This window comes from Lolium perenne, chromosome 4 (assembly GCF_019359855.2).
Source record: "Lolium perenne isolate Kyuss_39 chromosome 4, Kyuss_2.0, whole genome shotgun sequence".
NCBI lineage: Eukaryota > Viridiplantae > Streptophyta > Magnoliopsida > Poales > Poaceae > Lolium > Lolium perenne.
The window spans coordinates 62,474,345-62,497,980 of NC_067247.2; positions in this window are offsets into that span (position 1 = coordinate 62,474,345).

A 23,636-nucleotide genomic window follows, 5' to 3' on the forward strand; every position below is an offset into this window, starting at 1 on the left:
ATTTTTTGGACTAGTTTCCATTTGCACCGATAAACTTGAATTTTGACAAGTTCACGGGAAAAAAATTCCTTTGCACATATGGCCTATCATGTATGAACATTCTTGAGTTTTAAACTATATGTAATGGCCAGCACTTGCGCAAGGGGCTCGTCTAGTGCGCACTAGTTTCCATTAGCACCGATAAATTTGAATCTTGACAAGTTCTTGGAAGAAAAAATTGATTCACATATAGCCTATCATGTATGAACATTATTTGGATTCAAACTATACATAGATGGCCAACACGTGTAAGAGGGGGTCCTCTAATGTGCACTAGTTTCCATTAGCACTGATAAATTTGAATCTTTACAAGTTCTTGAAAAAAAATTGCTTCACACATATGCCCTATCATGTATGAACATTATTGGGATTCATATTATATATAGATGGCCAACACTTGTGCAAGGGGTCCTCTAATTCTTGGGGATTTCAATCTATCTATCTCTCTCGATCTATCGTTGGTGGCCAGAACAACACACATATGCATGCACTTTATGCGCAAAGGCGCGGGTGCCTCTAATAATTCATGTGTGTGCGTATATTTGAACATATTCTTGGGGATTTCAATCTCTATCTCTCGATCTATATATCGTTGGTGGACAAGAAACACACTTATATATATACGCATGCATTTTATGCGCAAAGGCGCGGGTGCCTCTAATAATGTGTGTGTGCACTCGATCGATGATCCCTAAACCTTAAACCCTAAAACCCTAATCCCTAATTATACCCTAAACATACACCCTAAACACCCTAAACACTAAACCCTAGACCCTAAACCCTAAACACTACTCCATATACACTAGACCCTAAACCCTAAACCCCAACCCTTGACCCTGAACCCTAAACCCTAAACCATAAACCCTAAATATATTTCAATCTCTCTCTAGATCTATATATCTTTGGTGGCCAAGAAACTTACTTATATATATACGCATGCACTTTATGCGCAAAGGCGTGGGTGCCTCTAATAATATTGTGTGTGTGCACTCGATCGATGATCCCTAAACCTTAAACCCTAAAACCCTAATCCCTAATTATACCCTAACCGTACACCCTAAACACCCTAAACACTAAACCCTAAACCCTAGACCCTAAACCCTAAACCCTAAACACTAAACCCTAAACCCTAACCCTAGACCCTAAACCCTAAACACGTACTAAACCCTAAACCCTAAACCCTAGACCCTAAACCCTAATTAACCCTAACCCTAACCCTAAAACCCTAGCTAGCTAACCCTAAAACCTAAACCCTAATTAAACACTACATATATATATATAGGCCAACGACACTTAATTGCGCATCAAGCAGGCGACCAAATAATTAGCGCTGATAAATTAATCTTTCTCTCTCGATCTATATATATATCGTTGGTGGCCAAAAAACACACTTATATATACGCATGCACTTCATGCGCAAAGGCGCGCGGGTGCCTCTAATAATGTGTCTGTGCACTAGCTCGATCGATGATCCCTAAACTTTAAACCCTAAAACCCTAATCCATGATCCCTAATTATACCTTAAACGTACACCCTAAACACCCTAAACACTAAACCCTAAACCCTAGACCCTAAACCCTAAACCCCAAACCCCAAACCCTAAACCCGGAACCCTAAACCCTAATTAATTAACCTTAACCCTAACCCTACCCCTAAAACCCTAGCTAGATAATCCTAAATCCTAAACCCTAATTAAACCCTACATATATATATATAGGCTAATGACACTAAATTGCGCATCTCAAGCAGGCGACCAACTAATTAGCGCTAATAAATTAATTAACTTTGTTGAATCTTGACAAGTTCTCTCGAATGAAAACACATTTGATTAAGTTGCCTCGTAATATATATACAATTAGTGTGCATGCGCGCATGGCATACCTTGCACATATCATTCGTGCATATATTTCAATATATATCTGAACATATTCTTGGGGATAAATATATATATTTCAATCTTTCTCTCTCGATCTATATATATATCGTTGGTGGCCAAAAAACACACTTATATATACGCATGCACTTTATGCGCAAAGGCGCGGGTGCCTCTAATAATGTGTGTGTGCACTCGAACGATGATCCCTAAACCTTAAACCCTAAAACCCTAATCCCTAATCCCTAATGATCCCTAAACCTTAAACCCTAAAACCCTAATTCCTAATTATACCCTAAACGTACACCCTAAACACCCTAAACAGTAAACCCTAAACCCTAGACCCTAAACCCTAAACACTACACCCTAAACCCTAAACCCTAACCCTAGACCCTAAACCCTAATTAAACACTAAACCTCAAACCCTAAACCCTAAACCCTAGACCCTAAACCCTAATTAATTAACCTTAACCCTAACCCTAAAACCCTAGCTAGCTAATCCTAAACCCTAAACCCTAATTAAACCCTACATATATATAGGCCAACGACACTAAATTGCACATCTCAAGCAGGCGACCAACTAATTAGCGCTAATAAATTAATTAACTTTGTTGAATCTTGATAAGTTCTCTCGAATGAAAACACATTTGATTAAGTTGCCTCGTAATATATATACAATTAGTGTGCATGCGCGCATGGCATACCTTGCACATATCATTCGTGCATATATTTCAATATATATCTGAACATATTCTTGGGGATAAATATATATATTTCAATCTTTCTCTCTCGATCTATATATATATCGTTGGTGGCCAAAAAACACACTTATATATACGCATGCACTTTATGCGCAAAGGCGCGGATGCCTCTAATAATTAATGTGTGTGTGCACTCGATCGATGATCCCTAAACCTTAAACCCTAAAACCCTAATCCCTAATTATACCCTAACCGTACACCCTAAACACCCTAAACACTAAACCCTAAACCCTAGACCCTAAACCCAAAACCCTAAACACTAAACCCTAAACCCTAACCCTAGACCCTAAACCCTAAACACGTACTAAACCCTAAACCCTAAACCCTAGACCCTAAACCCTAATTAACCCTAACCCTAACCCTAAAACCCTAGCTAGCTCACCCTAAAACCTAAACCCTAATTAAACACTACATATATATAGGCCAACGACACTTAATTGCGCATCAAGCAGGCGACCAAATAATTAGCGCTGATAAATTAATCTTTCTCTCTCGATCTATATATATCATTGGTGGCCAAAAAACACACTTATATATACGCATGCACTTTGTGCGCAAATGCGCGCGGGTGCCTCTAATAATGTGTCTGTGCACTAGCTCGATCGATGATCCCTAAACCTTAAACCCTAAAACCCTAATCCATGATCCCTAATTATACCTTAAACCTTAAGCTCGGTCTATGTACTTTGTCGTAATGCCCTGATTAAATCTCATAGTAGTCATCGTGATATGTATGTGCATTGTTATGCCCTCTCTATTTGTCAATTGCCCAACTGTAATTTGTTCACCCAACATGCTATTTATCTTATGGGAGAGACACCACTAGTGAACTGTGGACCCCGGTCCATTCTTTACATCTGAAATACAATCTACTGCAATACTTGTTCTTTACTGTTCTTCGCAAACAAACCTCATTTTCCACACTATACGTTTAATCCTTTGTTTACAGCAAGCCGGTGAGATTGACAACTGATACGTCTCCGACGTATCGATAATTTCTTATGTTCCATGCTACTTTTATGATGATACTCACATGATTTATACACATTATATGTCATATTTATGCGTTTTCCGGAACTAACCTATTGACGAGATGCCGAAGGGCCAGTTGTTGTTTTCTGCTGTTTTTGGTTTCAGAAATCCTAGTAAGGAAATATTCTCGGAATCGGACGAAATCAATGCCCAGCATCCTATTTTTCCACGAAGCTTCCAGAACACCCGAGAGCCAGCAGAGGAGGGCCACAGGGCCACCAGATGATAGGGTGGCGCGGCCAGGGCTTGGGCCGCGCCCCCCTATTGTGTCACCGCCTCGTCAGCCCTCCGACTCCGCCTCTTCGCCTATTTAAAGGTCCCTGACCTAAAACCTCGAGACGGAAAAGCCACGGTACGAGAAACCTTCCAGAGCCGCCGCCATCGCGAAGCCAAGATCTGGGGGACAGGAGTCTCTGTTCCGGCACGCCGCCGGGACGGGGAAGTGCCCCCGGAAGGCTTCTCCATCGACACCACCGCCATCTTCTGGGGGACAGGGTTCAACAATTTCTTCTCTTAAGTTTAAGGAGAAAGCTTATGTGGGTAAAGAGCAAAAGTTTATGTATGTTTCTAAAGTGCCTAAACCAAAAAAATATTATTATAGGCCTAAAATTGACAAAGCCCTTAGTACCACTACAGATGGGGGAGCTTATGATGTTGATGCTTCATCTCTTGATAATACTTGATACACACTTTCTGCGCCTAGCTGAAAGGCGTTAAAGAAAAGCGCTTATGGGAGACAACCCATGTTTTTACTACAGTACTTTATTTTATATTTGAGTCTTGGAAGTTGTTTACTACTGTAGCAACCTCTCCTTATCTTAGTTTTGTGCATTGTTGTGCCAAGTAAAGTCTTTGATAGTAAGGTTCATACTAGATTTGGATTACTGCGCAGTAACAGATTTCTTTGCTGTCACGAATTTCGACCTGCCTCTCTGTAGGTAGCTCAGAAAAATATGCCAATTTACGTGCGTGATCCTAAGATATGTACGCAACTTTCATTCAATTTGGGCATTTTCATTTGAGCAAGTCTGGTGCCATTTTAAAATTTGTCTTTACGAACTGTTCTGTTTTGACAGATTCTGCCTTTTATTTCGCATTGCCTCTTTTGCTATGTTGGATGAATTTCTTTGATCCATTAATGTCCAGTAGCTTTATGCAATGTCCAGAAGTGTTAAGAATGATTATGTCACCTCTGAACATATAAATTTTTATTGTGCACTAACCCTCTAATGAGTTGTTTCGAGTTTGGTGTGGAGGAAGTTTTCAAGGATCAAGAGAGGGAAATGATGCAATATGATCAAGGAGAGTGAAAGCTCTAAGCTTGGGGATGCCCCGGTGGTTCACCCCTGCATATTTTAAGAAGACTCAAGCGTCTAAGCTTGGGGATGCCCAAGGCATCCCCTTCTTCATCGACAACATTATCAGGTTCCTCCCCTGAAACTATATTTTTATTCCATCACATCTTATGTACTTTGTTTGGAGCGTCAGTTTGTTTTTGTTTTTGTTTTTGTTTGAATAAAATGGATCCTAGCATTCATTGTGTGGGAGAGAGAGACACGCTCCGCTGTTGCATATGGACAAATATGTCCTTAGGCTTTACTCATAGTATTCATGGCGAAGGTTGAATCTTCTTCGTTAAATTGTTATATGGTTGGAATCGGGAAATGCTACATGTAGTAATTCTAAAATGTCTTGAATAATTTGATACTTGGCTTGTTGTGCTCATTTTTAAGCTCTTGCATCATATACTTTGCACCTATTAATGAAGAAATACATAGAGTTTGCTAAAATTTGGTTTGCATATTTGGTCTCTCTAAAGTCTAGATAATTTCTAGTATTGAGTTTTGAAGAACAAGGAAGACGGTGTAGAGTCTTATAATGTTTACAATATGTATTTTATGTGAGTTTTGCTGCACCGTTCATCCTTGTGTTTGTTTCAAATAACTTTGCTAGCCTAAACCTTGTATCGAGAGGGAATACTTCTCATGCATCCAAAATCCTTGAGCCAACCACTATGCCATTTGTGTCCACCATACCTACCTACTACATGGTATTTCTCCGCCATTCCAAAGTAAATTGCTTGAGTGCTACCTTTAAAATTTCCATCATTCGCCTTTGCAATATATAGCTCATGGGACAAAATAGCCTTAAAAACTATTGTGGTATTGAATATGTACTTATGCACTTTATCTCTTATTAAGTTGCTTGTTGTGCGATAACCATGTTTCTGGGGACGCCATCAACTACTCTTTGTTGAATATCATGTGAGTTGCTATGCATGTCCGTCTTGTCTAAAGTAAGGGAGATTTACCACTCATTTAAATGGTTAGAGCATGCATATTGTTAGAGAAGAACATTGGGCCGCTAACTAAAGCCATGAATCATGGTGGAAGTTTCAGTTTTGGACATATATCCTCAATCTCATATGAGAACATTAATTGTTGCTACATGCTTATGCATAAAAGAGGAGTCCATTATCTGTTGTCTATGTTGTCCCGGTATGGATGTCTAAGTTGAGAATAATCAAAAGCGAGAAATCCAAATGCGAGCTTTCTCCTTAGACCTTTGTACAGGCGGCATAGAGGTACCCCTTTGTGACACTTGGTTAAAACATGTGTATTACAATGATAATCCTGGTGATCCAAGCTAATTAGGACAAGGTGCGGGCACTATTAGTATACTATGCATGAGGCTTGCAACTTGTAAGATATAATTTACATGATACATATGCTTTATTACTACCGTTGACAAAATTGTTCATGTTTTCAAAACCAAAGCTCTAGCACAAATATAGCAATCGATGCTTTCCTCTTTGAAGGACCATTCTTTTACTTTTATGTCGAGTCAGTTCACCTATCTCTCTCCACCTCAAGAAGCAAACACTTGTGTGAACTGTGCATTGATTCCTACATACTTGCATATTGCACTTGTTATATTACTTTACATTGACACTATCCATGAGATATACATGTTATAAGTTGAAAGCAACCGCTGAAACTTAATCTTCCTTTGTGTTGCTTCAATACCTTTACTTTGATTTATTGCTTTATGAGTTAACTCTTATGCAAGACTTATTGATGCTTGTCTTGAAGTACTATTCATGAAAAGTCTTTGCTTTATGATTCATTTGTTTACTCATGTCATTACCATTGTTTTGATCGCTGCATTCATTACATATGCTTACAATAGTATGATCAAGGTTATGATGGCATGTCACTCCAGAAATTATCTTTGTTATCGTTTACCTGCTCGGGACGAGCAGGAACTAAGCTTGGGGATGCTGATACGTCTCCGACGTATCGATAATTTCTTATGTTCCATGCCACATTATTGATGATATCTACATGTTTTATACACATTATATGTCATATTTATGCATTTTCCGGCACTAACCTATTAACGAGATGCCGAAGAGCCAGTTGCTGTTTTCTGCTGTTTTTGGTTTCAGAAATCCTAGTAAGGAAATATTCTCGGAATTGGACGAAATCAACGCCCAGGGGCCTATTTTTGCACGAAGCTTCCAGAAGACCGAGGGGGAAAGGAAGTGGGGCCACGAGGCACCGACACCACAGGGCGGCGCGGCCTGGCCCTTGGCCGCGCGGCCCTGGTGTGTGGGGCCCTCGTGTGGCCCCCCGCGTTGCCCTTCCGCCTACTTAAAGGCTCCGTCGCGAAACCCCCAGTACCGAGAGCCACGATACGGAAAACCTTACTGAGACGCCGCCGCCGCCAATCCCATCTCGGGGGATTCAGGAGATCGCCTCCGGCACCCTGCCGGAGAGGGGAATCATCTCCCGGAGGACTCTTCACCGCCATGGTCGCCTCCGGAGTGATGAGTGAGTAGTTCACCCCTGGACTATGGGTCCATAGCAGTAGCTAGATGGTTGTCTTCTCCTCATGTGCTTCATTGTCGGATCTTGTGAGCTGCCTAACATGATCAAGATCATCTATCTGTAATGCTATATGTTGTGTTTGTCGGGATCCGATGGATAGATAATACTATGTTATGTTGATTATCAATCTATTACCTATGTGTTGTTTATGATCTTGCATGCTCTCCGTTATTAGTAGAGGCTCTGGCCAAGTTTTTGCTCTTAACTCCAAGAGGGAGTATTTATGCTCGATAGTGGGTTCATGCCTCCATTAAATCTGGGACAGTGACAGAAAGTTCTAAGGTTGTGGATGTGCTGTTGCCACTAGGGATAAAACATTGATGCTATGTCTAAGGATGTAGTTATTGATTACATTACGCACCATACTTAATGCAATTGTCTGTTGTTTACAACTTAATACTAGAAGGGGTTCGGATGATAACCTGAAGGTGGACTTTTTAGGCATAGATGCATGCTGGATAGCGGTCTATGTACTTTGTCGTAATGCCCAATTAAATCTCACAATACTCATCATATCATGTATGTGCATGGTCATGCCCTCTCTATTTGTCAATTGCCCGATTGTAATTTGTTCACCCAACATGCTATTTATCTTATGGGAGAGACACCTCTAGTGAACTATGGACCCCGGTCCTATTCTTTACATCGAATACAATCTACTGCAATACTTGTTTTACTGTTTTCTGCAAACAATCATCATCCACACTATACATCTAATCCTTTGTTACAGCAAGCCGGTGAGATTGACAACCTCACTGTTTCGTTGGGGCAAAGTACTTTGGTTGTGTTGTGCAGGTTCCACGTTGGCGCCGGAATCCCTGGTGTTGCGCCGCACTACATCTCGCCGCCATCAACCTTCAACGTGCTTCTTGGCTCCTCCTGGTTCGATAAACCTTGGTTTCTTTCTGAGGGAAAACTTGCTACTGTGTGCAACATACCTTCCTCTTGGGGTTCCCAACGAACGTGTGTGTTACACGCCATCAAGCATATTTTCTGGCGCCGTTGCCGGGGAGATCAAGACACGCTGCAAGGGGAGTCTCCACAATCCAATCTCTTTACTTTGTTTTTGTCTTGCTTTATTTTATTTACTACTTTGTTTGCTGCATTATATCAAAACAAAAAAAAATTAGTTGCTAGCTTTACTTTATTTACTGTCTTACACTCTATATCAAAAACACAAAAAAATTAGTTACTTGCATTTATTTTATCTAGTTTTCTTTATTTACTACTGCTAAAATGAGTAATCCTGAAGTTGAAGTTCGTTCGTTTAAGCAACAAGGGGGAGAATGTTTAAAAGATGCTTGGTATAGAATTAGTGATGCCCATAATAGGTGCACTAAGAAACACTCCACCACTATCCTACTCAGGAATTTTTATGTTGGTATCTCTAGCTGGAATAGGTATGTTCTTGATTGTCTCGCAGGAGGTAACTTCCTAGGCGCTCCTGCTTTAGAAGCTAGTTGCATTATTGAGAGTTTATTTGGAATACCACCTGTTAATGAAGTTAAAATTGAAACCTCTCTTGAAGATGTTATGAAAAAATTGGAAACCATAGAGAAAAAATTTCCAAGTGTTGAAACTAAATTGGAAATGTTACTTGATAAAACCGATGAACTTGATAAATCCTTAGGAGGAATTGATGAAAGAATTAGTGTCCTAGGAACTTGTGTCATCCATGATAATCAAACCAATAGGATTGGCGAACTTGAAAAAGCTATGGGAACTTTGGGTTCAACTTTTTCTTCTCTTAAGTTTAAGGAGAAAGCTTATGTGGGTAAAGAGCAAAAGTTTATGTATGTTTCTAAAGTGCCTAAACCAAAAAAATATTATTATAGGCCTAAAATTGACAAAGCCCTTAGTACCACTACAGATGGGGGAGCTTATGATGTTGATGCTTCATCTCTTGATAATACTTGATACACACTTTCTGCGCCTAGCTGAAAGGCGTTAAAGAAAAGCGCTTATGGGAGACAACCCATGTTTTTACTACAGTACTTTATTTTATATTTGAGTCTTGAAAGTTGTTTACTACTGTAGCAACCTCTCCTTATCTTAGTTTTGTGCATTGTTGTGCCAAGTAAAGTCTTTGATAGTAAGGTTCATACTAGATTTGGATTACTGCGCAGTAACAGATTTCTTTGCTGTCACGAATTTCGACCTGCCTCTCTGTAGGTAGCTCAGAAAAATATGCCAATTTACGTGCGTGATCCTCAGATATGTACGCAACTTTCATTCAATTTGGGAATTTTCATTTGAGCAAGTCTGGTGCCATTTTAAAATTCGTCTTTACGAACTGTTCTGTTTTGACAGATTCTGCCTTTTATTTCGCATTGCCTCTTTTGCTATGTTGGATGAATTTCTTTGATCCATTAATGTCCAGTAGCTTTATGCAATGTCCAGAAGTGTTAAGAATGATTATGTCACCTCTGAACATATAAATTTTTATTGTGCACTAACCCTCTAATGAGTTGTTTCGAGTTTGGTGTGGAGAAAGTTTTCAAGGATCAAGAGAGGGAAATGATGCAATATGATCAATGAGAGTGAAAGCTCTAAGCTTGGGGATGCCCCGGTGGCTCACCCCTGCATATTTTAAGAAGACTCAAGCGTCTAAGCTTGGGGATGCCCAAGGCATCTCCTTCTTCATCGACAACATTATCAGGTCCTCCCCTGAAACTATATTTTTATTCCATCACATCTTATGTGCTTTGCTTGGAGCGTCGGTTTGTTTTTGTTTTTGTTTGAATAAAATGGATCCTAGCATTCATTGTGTGGGAGAGAGACACGCTCCGCTGTTGCATATGGACAAATATGTCCTTAGGCTTTACTCATAGTATTCATGGCGAAGGTTGAATCTTCTTCGTTAAATTGTTATATGGTTGTAATCGGGAAATGCTACATGTAGTAATTCTAAAATGTCTTGAATAATTTGATACTTGGCAATGGTTGTGCTCATGTTTAAGCTCTTGCATCATATACTTTTCACCTATTAATGAAGAAATACATAGAGCTTGCTAAAATTTGGTTTGCATAATTGGTCTCTCTAAAGTCTAGATAATTTCTAGTATTGAGTTTTGAACAACAAGGAAGACGGTGTAGAGTCTTATAATGTTTACAATATGTCTTTTATGTAAGTTTTGCTGCACCGGTTCATCCTTGTGTTTGTTTCAAATAACTTTGCTAGCCTAAACCTTGTATCGAGAGGGAATACTTCTCATGCATCCAAAATCCTTGAGCCAACCACTATGCCATTTGTGTCCACCATACCTACCTACTACATGGTATTTCTCCGCCATTCCAAAGTAAATTGCTTGAGTGCTACCTTTAAAATTTCCATTCTTTACCTTCGCAATATATAGCTCATGGGACAAATAGCTTAAAAACTATTGTGGTATTGAATATGTACTTATGCACTTTATCTCTTATTAAGTTGTTTGTTGTGCGATAACCATGTTCCTGGGGACGCCATCAACTACTCTTTGTTGAATATCATGTGAGTTGCTATGCATGTCCGTCTTGTCTGAAGTAAGGGAGATTTACCACTCATTTAATGGTTAGAGCATGCATAATGTTAGAGAAGAACATTGGGCCGCTAACTAAAGCCATGAATCATGGTGGAAGTTTCAGTTTTGGACATACATCCTCAATCTCATATGAGAACATTAATTGTTGCTACATGCTTATGCATTAAAGAGGAGTCCATTATCTGTTGTCTATGTTGTCCCGGTATGGATGTCTAAGTTGAGAATAATCAAAAGCGAGAAATCCAATGCGAGCTTTCTCCTTAGACCTTTGTACAGGCGGCATAGAGGTACCCCTTTGTGACACTTGGTTAAAACATATGTATTGCGGTGATAATCCAGGTAATCCGAGCTAATTAGGACAAGGTGCGGGCACTATTAGTATACTATGCATGAGGCTTGCAACTTGTAGGATATAATTTACATGATGCATGTGCTTTATTACTACTGTTGACAAAATTGTTTCTTGTTTTCAAAACCAAAGCTCTAGCACAAATATAGCAATCAATGCTTCCCTCTGCGAAGGGCCTTTCTTTTACTTTTATGTTGAGTCAGTTCACCTATTTCTCTCCATCTCAAGAAGCAAACACTTGTGTGAACTGTGCATTGATTCCTACATACTTGCATATTGCACTTGTTATATTACTTTACATTGACAATATCCATGAGATATACATGTTATAAGTTGAAAGCAACCGCTGAAACTCAATCTTCCTTTGTGTTGCTTCAATACCTTTACTTTGATTTATTGCTTTATGAGTTAACTCTTATGCAAGACTTATTGATGCTTGTCTTGAAAGTACTATTCATGAAAAGTCTTTGCTTTATGATTCATTTGTTTACTCATGTCATTACCATTGTTTTGATCGCTGCATTCATTACATATGCTTACAATAGTATGATCAAGGTTATGATGGCATGTCACTCCAGAAATTATCTTTGTTATCGTTTACCTGCTCGGGACGAGCAGAAACTAAGCTTGGGGATGCTGATACGTCTCCGACGTATCGATAATTTCTTATGTTCCATGCCACATTATTGATGATATCTACATGTTTTATACACATTATATGTCATATATATGCGTTTTTCGGAACTAACCTATTTACGAGATGCCGAAGGGCCAGTTGCTGTTTTCTGCTGTTTTTGGTTCCAGAAATCCTAGTAAGGAAATATTCTCGGAATCGGACGAAATCAATGCCCAGCATCCTATTTTTCCACGAAGCTTCCAGAACACCCGAGAGCCACCAGAGGGGAGCCCTGGTGGGCCCAGATGATAGGGCGGCGCGGCCAGGGCCAGGGCCGCGCCCCCCCTGTTGTGTCATCGCCTCGTCGACCTTCCGACTCCGCCTCTTCACCTATATAAAGGTCCGTGACCTAAAACACGAGACGGGAAAAGCCACGGTACGAGAAACCTTCCAGAGCCGCCGCCATCGCGAAGCCAAGATCTGGGGGACAGGAGTCTCTGTTCCGGCACGCCACCGGGACGGGGAAGTGCCCCCGGAAGGCTCCTCCATCGACACCACCGCCATCTTCATCAACGTTGCTGTCTCCCATGAGGAGGGAGTAGTTCTCCATCGAGTCTCGGGGCTGTACCGGTAGCTATGTGGTTCATCTCTCTCCTATGTACTTCAATACAATAATCTCATGAGCTGCCTTACATGATTGAGATTCATATGATGATGCTTGTAATCTAGATGTCATTATGCTAGTCAAGTGGATTTTACTTATGTGATCTCCGGAGACTCCTTGTCCCACGTGTGTAAAGGTGACAGTGTGTGCACCGTGTGGGTCTCTTAGGCTATATTTCATGTATACTTATTCACTGTTATGAATGGCATAGTGAAGTGCTTATTTATATCCCTTTATGATTGCAATGTGTTTTGTATCACAATATATCTGCGTGCTACTCTAGTGATGTTATTAAAGTAGTTTATTCCTCCTACACGGTGTAATGGTGACAGTGTGTGCATCATGTAGTACTTTGCGTAGGCTATGATTGTGATCTCTTGTAGATTATGAAGTTAACTATTGCTATGATAGTATTGATGTGATCTATTCCTCCTTTCGTAGTGTGAAGGTGACAGTGTGCATGCTATGTTAGTACTTGGTTTGGTTATGTTGATCTATTATGCACTCTAAGGTTATTTAAATATGAACATTGAATATTGTGGAGCTTGTTAACTCCGGCATTGAGGGTTCATGTAATCCTACACAGTTAGTGGTGTTCATCATCCAACAAGAGGGTGTAGAGTCTAGCATCTATTTATTTATTCTGTTATGTGATCAATGTTGAGAGTGTCCACTAGTGAAAGTATGATCCCTAGGCCTTGTTCCTAAATACTGCTATCGCTGCTTGTTTACTGTTTTACTGCATCTTTACTTCCTGCAATATTACTACCATCAACTGCACGCCAGCAAGCACTTTTCTGGCGCCGTTACTACTGCTCATATTCATTCATACCACTTGTATTTCACTATCTCTTCGCCGAACTAGTGCACCTATTAGGTGTGTTGGGGACACAAGAGACTTCTTGCTTTGTGGTTGCAGGGTTGCATGAGAGGGATATCTTTGACCTCTTCCTCCCTGAGTTCGATAAACCTTGGGTGATCCACTTAAGGGAAACTTGCTGCTGTTCTACAAACCTCTGCTCTTGGAGGCCCAACACTGTCTACAAGAATAGAAGCACCCGTAGACATCATTGTTTCAAAGCTTTCTACTAAGAATTTATTGCTTTATGAGTTAACTCTTATGCAAGTCTTATTGATGCTTGTCTTGAAAGTATTATTCATGAAAAGTCTTTGCTATATGATTCAGTTGTTCATTCATTGTCTTTACCATTGCTTCGAATCGCTGCATTCATCTCATATGCTTTACAATAGTATTGATCAAGATTATGATAGCATGTCACTTCAGAAATTATCCTTGTTATCGTTTACCTACTCGAGGGCGAGTAGGAACTAAGCTTGGGGAGGCTTGATACGTCTCAAACGTATCTATAATTTCTTATGTTCCATGCTACTTTTATGATGATACTCACATGTTTTATACACACTTTATGTCATTATTATGCATTTTCCGGTACTAACCTATTGACGAGATGCCGAAGAGCCAGTTGCTGTTTTCTGCTGTTTTTGGTTTCAGAAATCCTACAAAGGAAATATTCTCGGAATTGGACGAAAACAACGCCCAGGGTCTTATTTTTCCACGAAGCTTCCAGAAGACCGAAAGGGTTACGAAGTGGGGCGACGAGGCGCCGCCACCAGAGGGCCGCGCGGCCATAGGGGGGCCCGTGCCGCCCTATGGTGTGGGCCCCTCGTCAGCCCTCCGACTCTGCCCTTCCGCCTACTTAAAGCCTTCATCGCGAAAACCCCAGTACCGAGAGCCACGATACGGAAAACCTTCCAGAGATGCCGCCGCCGCCAATCCCATCTCGTGGGGATTCATGAGATTGCCTCCGGCACCCTGCCGGAGAGGGGAATCATCTCCCGGAGGACTCTTCATCACCATGATCGCCTCCGGATTGATGTGTGAGTAGTTCACCCCTGGACTATGGGTCCATAGCAGTAGCTAGATGGTTGTCTTCTCCTCATTGTGCTATCATGTTAGATCTTGTGAGCTGCCTATCATGATCAAGATCATCTATTTGTAATGCTACATGTTGTGTTTGTTGGGATCCGATGAATATGGAATACTATGTCAAGTTGATTATCAATCTATCATATATATGTTGTTTATGTTCTTGCATGCTCTCCGTTGCTAGTAGAGGCTCTGGCCAAGTTGATACTTGGAACTCCAAGAGGGAGTATTTATGCTCAATAGTGGGTTCATGCCTCCATTGAATCTGGGACAGTGACAGAAAGTTCTAAGGTTGTGGATGTGCTGTTGCCACTAGGGATAAAACATCAATGCTTTGTCTAAGGATATTTGTGTTGATTACATTACGCACCATACTTAATGCAATTGTCTGTTGTTTGCAACTTAATACTGGAAGGGGTTCGGATGATAACCTGAAGGTGGACTTTTTAGGCATAGATGCATGCTAGATAGCGGTCTATGTACTTTGTCGTAATGCCCTGATTAAATCTCATAGTAGTCATCGTGATATGTATGTGCATTGTTATGCCCTCTCTATTTGTCAATTGCCCAACTGTAATTTGTTCACCCAACATGCTATTTATCTTATGGGAGAGACACCACTAGTGAACTGTGGACCCCGGTCCATTCTTTACATCTGAAATACAATCTACTGCAATACTTGTTCTTTACTGTTCTTCGCAAACAAACCTCATTTTCCACACTATACGTTTAATCCTTTGTTTACAGCAAGCCGGTGAGATTGACAACTGATACGTCTCCGACGTATCGATAATTTCTTATGTTCCATGCTACTTTTATGATGATACTCACATGATTTATACACATTATATGTCATATTTATGCGTTTTCCGGAACTAACCTATTGACGAGATGCCGAAGGGCCAGTTGTTGTTTTCTGCTGTTTTTGGTTTCAGAAATCCTAGTAAGGAAATATTCTCGGAATCGGACGAAATCAATGCCCAGCATCCTATTTTTCCACGAAGCTTCCAGAACACCCGAGAGCCAGCAGAGGAGGGCCACAGGGCCACCAGATGACAGGGTGGCGCGGCCAGGGCCTGGGCCGCGCCCCCCTATTGTGTCACCGCCTCGTCAGCCCTCCAACTCCGCCTCTTCGCCTATTTAAAGGTCCCTGACCTAAAACCTCGAGACGGAAAAGCCACGGTACGAGAAACCTTCCAGAGCCGCCGCCATCGCGAAGCCAAGATCTGGGGGACAGGAATCTCTGTTCCGGCACGCCGCCGGGACGGGGAAGTGCGCCCGGAAGGCTTCTCCATCGACACCACCGCCATCTTCTGGGGGACAGGGTTCAACAATTTCTTCTCTTAAGTTTAAGGAGAAAGCTTATGTGGGTAAAGAGCAAAAGTTTATGTATGTTTCTAAAGTGCCTAAACCAAAAAAATATTATTATAGGCCTAAAATTGACAAAGCCCTTAGTACCACTACAGATGGGGGAGCTTATGATGTTGATGCTTCATCTCTTGATAATACTTGATACACACTTTCTGCGCCTAGCTGAAAGGCGTTAAAGAAAAGCGCTTATGGGAGACAACCCATGTTTTTACTACAGTACTTTATTTTATATTTGAGTCTTGGAAGTTGTTTACTACTGTAGCAACCTCTCCTTATCTTAGTTTTGTGCATTGTTGTGCCAAGTAAAGTCTTTGATAGTAAGGTTCATACTAGATTTGGATTACTGCGCAGTAACAGATTTCTTTGCTGTCACGAATTTCGACCTGCCTCTCTGTAGGTAGCTCATAAAAATATGCCAATTTACGTGCGTGATCCTCAGATATGTACGCAACTTTCATTCAATTTGGGCATTTTCATTTGAGCAAGTCTGGTGCCATTTTAAAATTCGTCTTTACAAACTGTTCTGTTTTGACAGATTCTGCCTTTTATTTCGCATTGCCTCTTTTGCTATGTTGGATGAATTTCTTTGATCCATTAATGTCCAGTAGATTTATGCAATGTCCAGAAGTGTTAAGAATGATTATGTCACCTCTGAACATATAAATTTTTATTGTGCACTAACCCTCTAATGAGTTGTTTCGAGTTTGGTGTGGAGGAAGTTTTCAAGGATCAAGAGAGGGAAATGATGCAATATGATCAGGAGAGTGAAAGCTCTAAGCTTGGGGATGCCCCGGTTGTTCACCCCTGCATATTTTAAGAAGACTCAAGCGTCTAAGCTTGGGGATGCCCAAGGCATCCCCTTCTTCATCGACAACATTATCAGGTTCCTCCCCTGAAACTATATTTTTATTCCATCACATCTTATGTACTTTGCTTGGAGCGTCGGTTTGTTTTTGTTTTTGTTTTTGTTTGAATAAAATGGATCCTAGCATTCATTGTGTGGGAGAGAGACACGCTCCGCTGTTGCATATGGACAAATATGTCCTTAGGCTTTACTCATAGTATTCATGGCGAAGGTTGAATCTTCTTCGTTAAATTGTTATATGGTTGGAATCGGGAAATGCTACATGTAGTAATTCTAAAATGTCTTGAATAATTTGATACTTGGCAATTGTTGTGCTCATGTTTAAGCTCTTGCATCATATACTTTGCACCTATTAATGAAGAAATACATAGAGCTTGCTAAAATTTGGTTTGCATATTTGGTCTCTCTAAAGTCTAGATAATTTCTAGTATTGAGTTTTGAACAACAAGGAAGACGGTGTAGAGTCTTATAATGTTTACAATATGTCTTTTATGTGAGTTTTGCTGCACCGTTCATCCTTGTGTTTGTTTCAAATAACTTTGCTAGCCTAAACCTTGTATCGAGAGGGAATACTTCTCATGCATCCAAAATCCTTGAGCCAACCACTATGCCATTTGTGTCCACCATACCTACCTACTACATGGTATTTCTCCGCCATTCCAAAGTAAATTGCTTGAGTGCTACCTTTAAAATTTCCATCATTCGCCTTTGCAATATATAGCTCATGGGACAAAATAGCCTTAAAAACTATTGTGGTATTGAATATGTACTTATGCACTTTATCTCTTATTAAGTTGCTTGTTGTGCGATAACCATGTTTCTGGGGACGCCATCAACTACTCTTTGTTGAATATCATGTGAGTTGCTATGCATGTCCGTCTTGTCTGAAGTAAGGGAGATTTACCACTCATTTAAATGGTTAGAGCATGCATATTGTTAGAGAAGAACATTGGGCCGCTAACTAAAGCCATGAATCATGGTGGAAGTTTCAGGGTTGGACATATATCCTCAATCTCATATGAGAACATTAATTGTTGCTACATGCTTATGCATAAAAGAGGAGTCCATTATCTGTTGTCTATGTTGTCCCGGTATGGATGTCTAAGTTGAGAATAATCAAAAGCGAGAAATCCAAATGCGAGCTTTCTCCTTAGACCTTTGTACAAAGTGGCATAGAGGTACCCCTTTGTGACACTTGGTTAAAACATGTGTATTGCAATGATAATCCTGGTGATCCAAGCTAATTAGGACAAGGTGCGGGCACTATTAGTATACTATGCATGAGGCTTGCAACTTGTAAGATATAATTTACATGATACATATGCTTTATTACTACCGTTGACAAAATTGTTCATGTTTTCAAAACCAAAGCTCTAGCACAAATATAGCAATCGATGCTTTCCTCTTTGAAGGACCATTCTTTTACTTTTATGTCGAGTCAGTTCACCTATCTCTCTCCACCTCAAGAAGCAAACACTTGTGTGAACTGTGCATTGATTCCTACATACTTGCATATTGCACTTGTTATATTACTTTACATTGACACTATCCATGAGATATACATGTTATAAGTTGAAAGCAACCGCTGAAACTTAATCTTCCTTTGTGTTGCTTCAATACCTTTACTTTGATTTATTGCTTTATGAGTTAACTCTTATGCAAGACTTATTGATGCTTGTCTTGAAGTACTATTCATGAAAAGTCTTTGCTTTATGATTCATTTGTTTACTCATGTCATTACCATTGTTTTGATCGCTGCATTCATTACATATGCTTACAATAGTATGATCAAGGTTATGATGGCATGTCACCTGCAAATTATCTTTGTTATCGTTTACTCCGCTTCGGGACGAGCAGGAACTAAGCTTGGGGATGCTGATACATCTCCGACGTATCGATAATTTCTTATGTTCCATGCCACATTATTGATGATATCTACATGTTTTATACACATTATATGTCGTATTTATGCATTTTCCGGCACTAACCTATTAACGAGATGCCGAAGAGCCAGTTGCTGTTTTCTGCTGTTTTTGGTTTCAGAAATCCTAGTAAGGAAATATTCTCGGAATTGGACGAAAGCAACGCCCAGGGGCCTATTTTTGCACGAAGCTTCCAGAAGACCAAGGGAGAAAGGAAGTGGGGCCACGAGGCGCCGACACCACAGGGCGGCGCGGCCTGGCCCTTGGCCGCGCGGCCCTGGTGTGTGGGGCCCTCGTGTGGCCCCCCGCGTTGCCCTTCCGCCTACTTAAAGCCTCCGTCGCGAAACCCCCAGTACCGAGAGCCACGATACGGAAAACCTTACTGAGACGCCGCCGCCGCCAATCCCATCTCGGGGGATTCAGGAGATCGCCTCCGGCACCCTGCCGGAGAGGGGAATCATCTCCCGGAGGACTCTTCACCGCCATGGTCGCCTCTGGAGTGATGAGTGAGTAGTTCACCCCTGGACTATGGGTCCATAGCAGTAGCTAGATGGTTGTCTTCTCCTCATGTGCTTCATTGTCGGATCTTGTGAGCTGCCTAACATGATCAAGATCATCTATCTGTAATGCTATATGTTGTGTTTGTCGGGATCCGATGGATAGAGAATACTATGTTATGTTGATTATCAATCTATTACCTATGTGTTGTTTATGATCTTGCATGCTCTCCGTTATTAGTAGAGGCTCTGGCCAAGTTTTTGCTCTTAACTCCAAGAGGGAGTATTTATGCTCGATAGTGGGTTCATGCCTCCATTAAATCTGGGACAGTGACAGAAAGTTCTAAGGTTGTGGATGTGCTGTTGCCACTAGGGATAAAACATTGATGCTATGTCTAAGGATGTAGTTATTGATTACATTACGCACCATACTTAATGCAATTGTCTGTTGTTTACAACTTAATACTGGAAGGGGTTCGGATGATAACCTGAAGGTGGACTTTTTAGGCATAGATGCATGCTGGATAGCGGTCTATGTACTTTGTCGTAATGCCCAATTAAATCTCACAATACTCATCATATCATGTATGTGCATGGTCATGCCCTCTCTATTTGTCAATTGCCCGACTGTAATTTGTTCACCCAACATGCTATTTATCTTATGGGAGAGACACCTCTAGTGAACTGTGGACCCCGGTCCTATTCTTTACATCGAATACAATCTACTGCAATACTTGTTTTACTGTTTTTTGCAAACAATCATCATCCACACTATACATCTAATCCTTTGTTACAGCAAGCCGGTGAGATTGACAACCTCATTGTTTCGTTGGGGCAAAGTACTTTGGTTGTGTTGTGCAGGTTCCACGTTGGCGCCGGAATCCCTGGTGTTGCGCCGCACTACATCTCGCCGCCATCAACCTTCAACGTGCTTCTTGGCTCCTCCTGGTTCGATAAACCTTGGTTTCTTTCTGAGGGAAAACTTGCTACTGTGTGCAACATACCTTCCTCTTGGGGTTCCCAACGAACGTGTGTGTTACACGCCATCAATCCCTAATTATACCTTAAACGTACACCCTAAACACCCTAAACACTAAACCCTAAACCCTAGACCCTAATCCCTAAACCCCAAACCCCAAACCCTAAACCCTAATTAATTAACCTTAACCCTAACCCTACCCCTAAAACCCTAGCTAGCTAATCCTAAATCCTAAACCCTAATTAAACCCTACATATATATATAGGCCAACGACACTAAATTGCGCATCTCAAGCAGGCGACCAACTAATTAGCGCTAATAAATTAATTAACTTTGTTGAATCTTGACAAGTTCTCTCGAATGAAAACACATTTGATTAAGTTGCCTCGTAATATATATACAATTAGTGTGCATGCGCGCATGGCATACCTTGCACATATCATTCGTGCATATATTTCAATATATATCTGAACATATTCTTGGGGATAAATATATATATTTCAATCTTTCTCTCTCGATCTATATATATATTGTTGGTGGCCAAAAACACACTTATATATACGCATGCACTTTATGCGCAAAGGCGCGGGTGCCTCTAATAATATGTGTGTGCACTCGATCGATGATCCCTAAACCTTAAACCCTAAAACCCTAATCCCTAATCCCTAATGATCCCCAAACCTTAAACCCTAAAACCCTAATCCCTAATTATACCCTAAACGTACACCCTAAACACCCTAAACACTAAACCCTAAACCCTAGACCCTGTTGCGGTCAGAAACCCACCGGCGGGCAGCGACGGGCAATACAGTAGAGCTGGGAACAACTTAGGGCTGCGGCTGGCCCTGGTCCCTCCGAGCGACGGCCCGCAAAGCCTCTGGTACACACGTCCGATGCTGGTGCAAGGGCGTGCCACCTGACCTATACCTGGTCAGGAAGGTGATGGAGATGCCTCGCTTAGTTTCCTGCATGGCATACACGTAAACATTAAATACGAGCCTCGATCGGCTCTCAGGTTATCCTGTGAATCGGCTCAAGGAGCCGATCCACCCATGATTCGTACGAGGTGCACGAATATATGGTGGTCCTGCTTGATCAAAATAAAGCTAAAGCGATCTACGACGATTTAGGGTTTTCACCGCATAATCGGATCATCCTACTCACGATTGGGCATCGCGGTCACGTACGGTGATCGTAAGCCGGTCCTAGACAAGGCCTAAAAACCAACACGAGGTTGATCCTCGGAACATCCTGTCTAGGGCTAGCAAACGACACCCTACGCGTCGCTGGATCCTCCAACCCTTTGTAAGGCCTAACTATTGCAGATATTAAACTAATCCTTGAAGAACAAGGAGCAACCGTAACGGATCGGATCTACTAAATAATGATCAAGCGGGGTGCCTCCCCTACACCTAAAATAGGTGTAAGGGCGGCTAGATGTATAAGGGTTGCACTACGACAGCATATGATACGAAGAACAATGCTAACCCTAACACATCTAAGATAACTACGTTGCTCGCCATCAACAAGGCTTCAGTACGAGCAATGCATGAACAACGTAATAAGCTTGTGCTGCCTAGATCGCAAGATGCGATCTAGGCAGCATGATGCTTACCGATAGAAACCCTCGAGACGAAGGAGTTGGCGATGCGCCGAGATTGATTTGTGGTTGAACGTTGGTTGTTGTTTATTTCATAAACCCTAGATACATATTTATAGTCCAGGGGACTTTCTAATTTAGGCGTGCACCTAACCGTGCACGGGTAAAACTCTATCTTTTAATCTAAAATGTGATCTACTATATTACAGATACACGGGCACACTAGCCCAAACGTTGCACATAAGGCCGATTCACGTATTTCCTCCGTATATAATCTTCAAGTCCATCTTGATCGCGGCCCACCTCTGACTCGGTCAAATTCTGGTGATAACACATGCCCCCCTGGTTTTGGAATTGATAATTCCAAAATCACTCTGTTTTTCTTCGTCGGGTCATGTCGTGGCAGAGCAGAACCGTTGCAGTATCCTTCATCATGATGCCCTGTCTTCTCAGCTTCTCTGCAAAATTTGATGGCTTTAGCATCACCTCCTCGGAAACTGTAATGGCATTAAATCTCCACTAGGCTCCTCATCATTTAACCGTGCCGACTGATTAGCCCTCTTCATCCCCTTCCTCTGTTCTAGCTATCGGCACCAAAAAACCCTCTTTCCCCATAGCAATGTCTTCCTCTTCCTCCGTCTCCTCCGGCCTCTCCCTCCAATTCTTCTCCTCGAGCGAGCCGGAGTGGAACTCCGATCATGTGCCAGACGGCGACCTGCCTCTGACCGATGGGGAAGACGACCTCAAGTTCCTCACCGAAGGGGAGCTGATAAGCGAAAGCGAAGACGACCTCCATCCCTGGGTGAAACCCACCTCCTCCGACGGGAAGGGGGAAGAAGAAGAAGTAGAGGAAGAAGAGGAAAAGGAGGAGGGCGGCCCCTCCTCCCCCGCTAAGCTTCTGCCGGCAAAGCGATTCCGCGCTTGGGCGGACAGCGAAGACGATGACGATGATGAGGAGGAAGAGGAGGAGGATAATCCTCCTCCTCCATCGGGTACCCGCCGACAAAGCGCTTCCGCTCTTGGGCGGACAGCGAGGATGATGATGATGACGAGGAAGACGAAGCTCCGGCCGAGGGCTGGGGCAGCAGCGACGAGGAACTTCCTGGGAGCAGCGCCGACGACATCGACGACGGCGACGATGAGGACAGCGACGACTAGTAGAGTAGGACTAGTAGTAGCAGTGCACTAGGCACCAGATTCCCCTTTTGAGAGCCATCGGCTCTTTCCTGTAAAGCCGCTCCTTTGAATTAATGAAAATTGTTCTTCCAATTTATCTTTCAATTAATCCAATTTCAATCCTTCCGCTTGCCACACCAAGACCGATAGCAACGTATCGGATTTTTCTTCCTTAGACGCCCATGAAGCCGGACTCAGATATCGATCAGACCGTCAGTCAAGCACTTCTCAAATTCAGACTGTGATTTGATACCTGACCATGATATTTCGCAATCCCATAGCCGATGATTATTCATCGGCTATTTTGAGAATCCAGCCTCTTTCCTTTTCTTGCAACAACAAGACGGTCCAAACCCCGTAAAAGCCGACGGCTCCCTTTTCCGGCTCCTCTTCGTAGCTTTAGCAGTCTTCTTCTGCAACACCTCACCGCTTTCAGAGAAGATTACGATGCAGGGTCAGCCGATGCAACTCCAATCGGCTCCAAAAACAGAGCATCTACCAAGTTAGTTGCCCCCCGAGCCTTAATCAAGGCG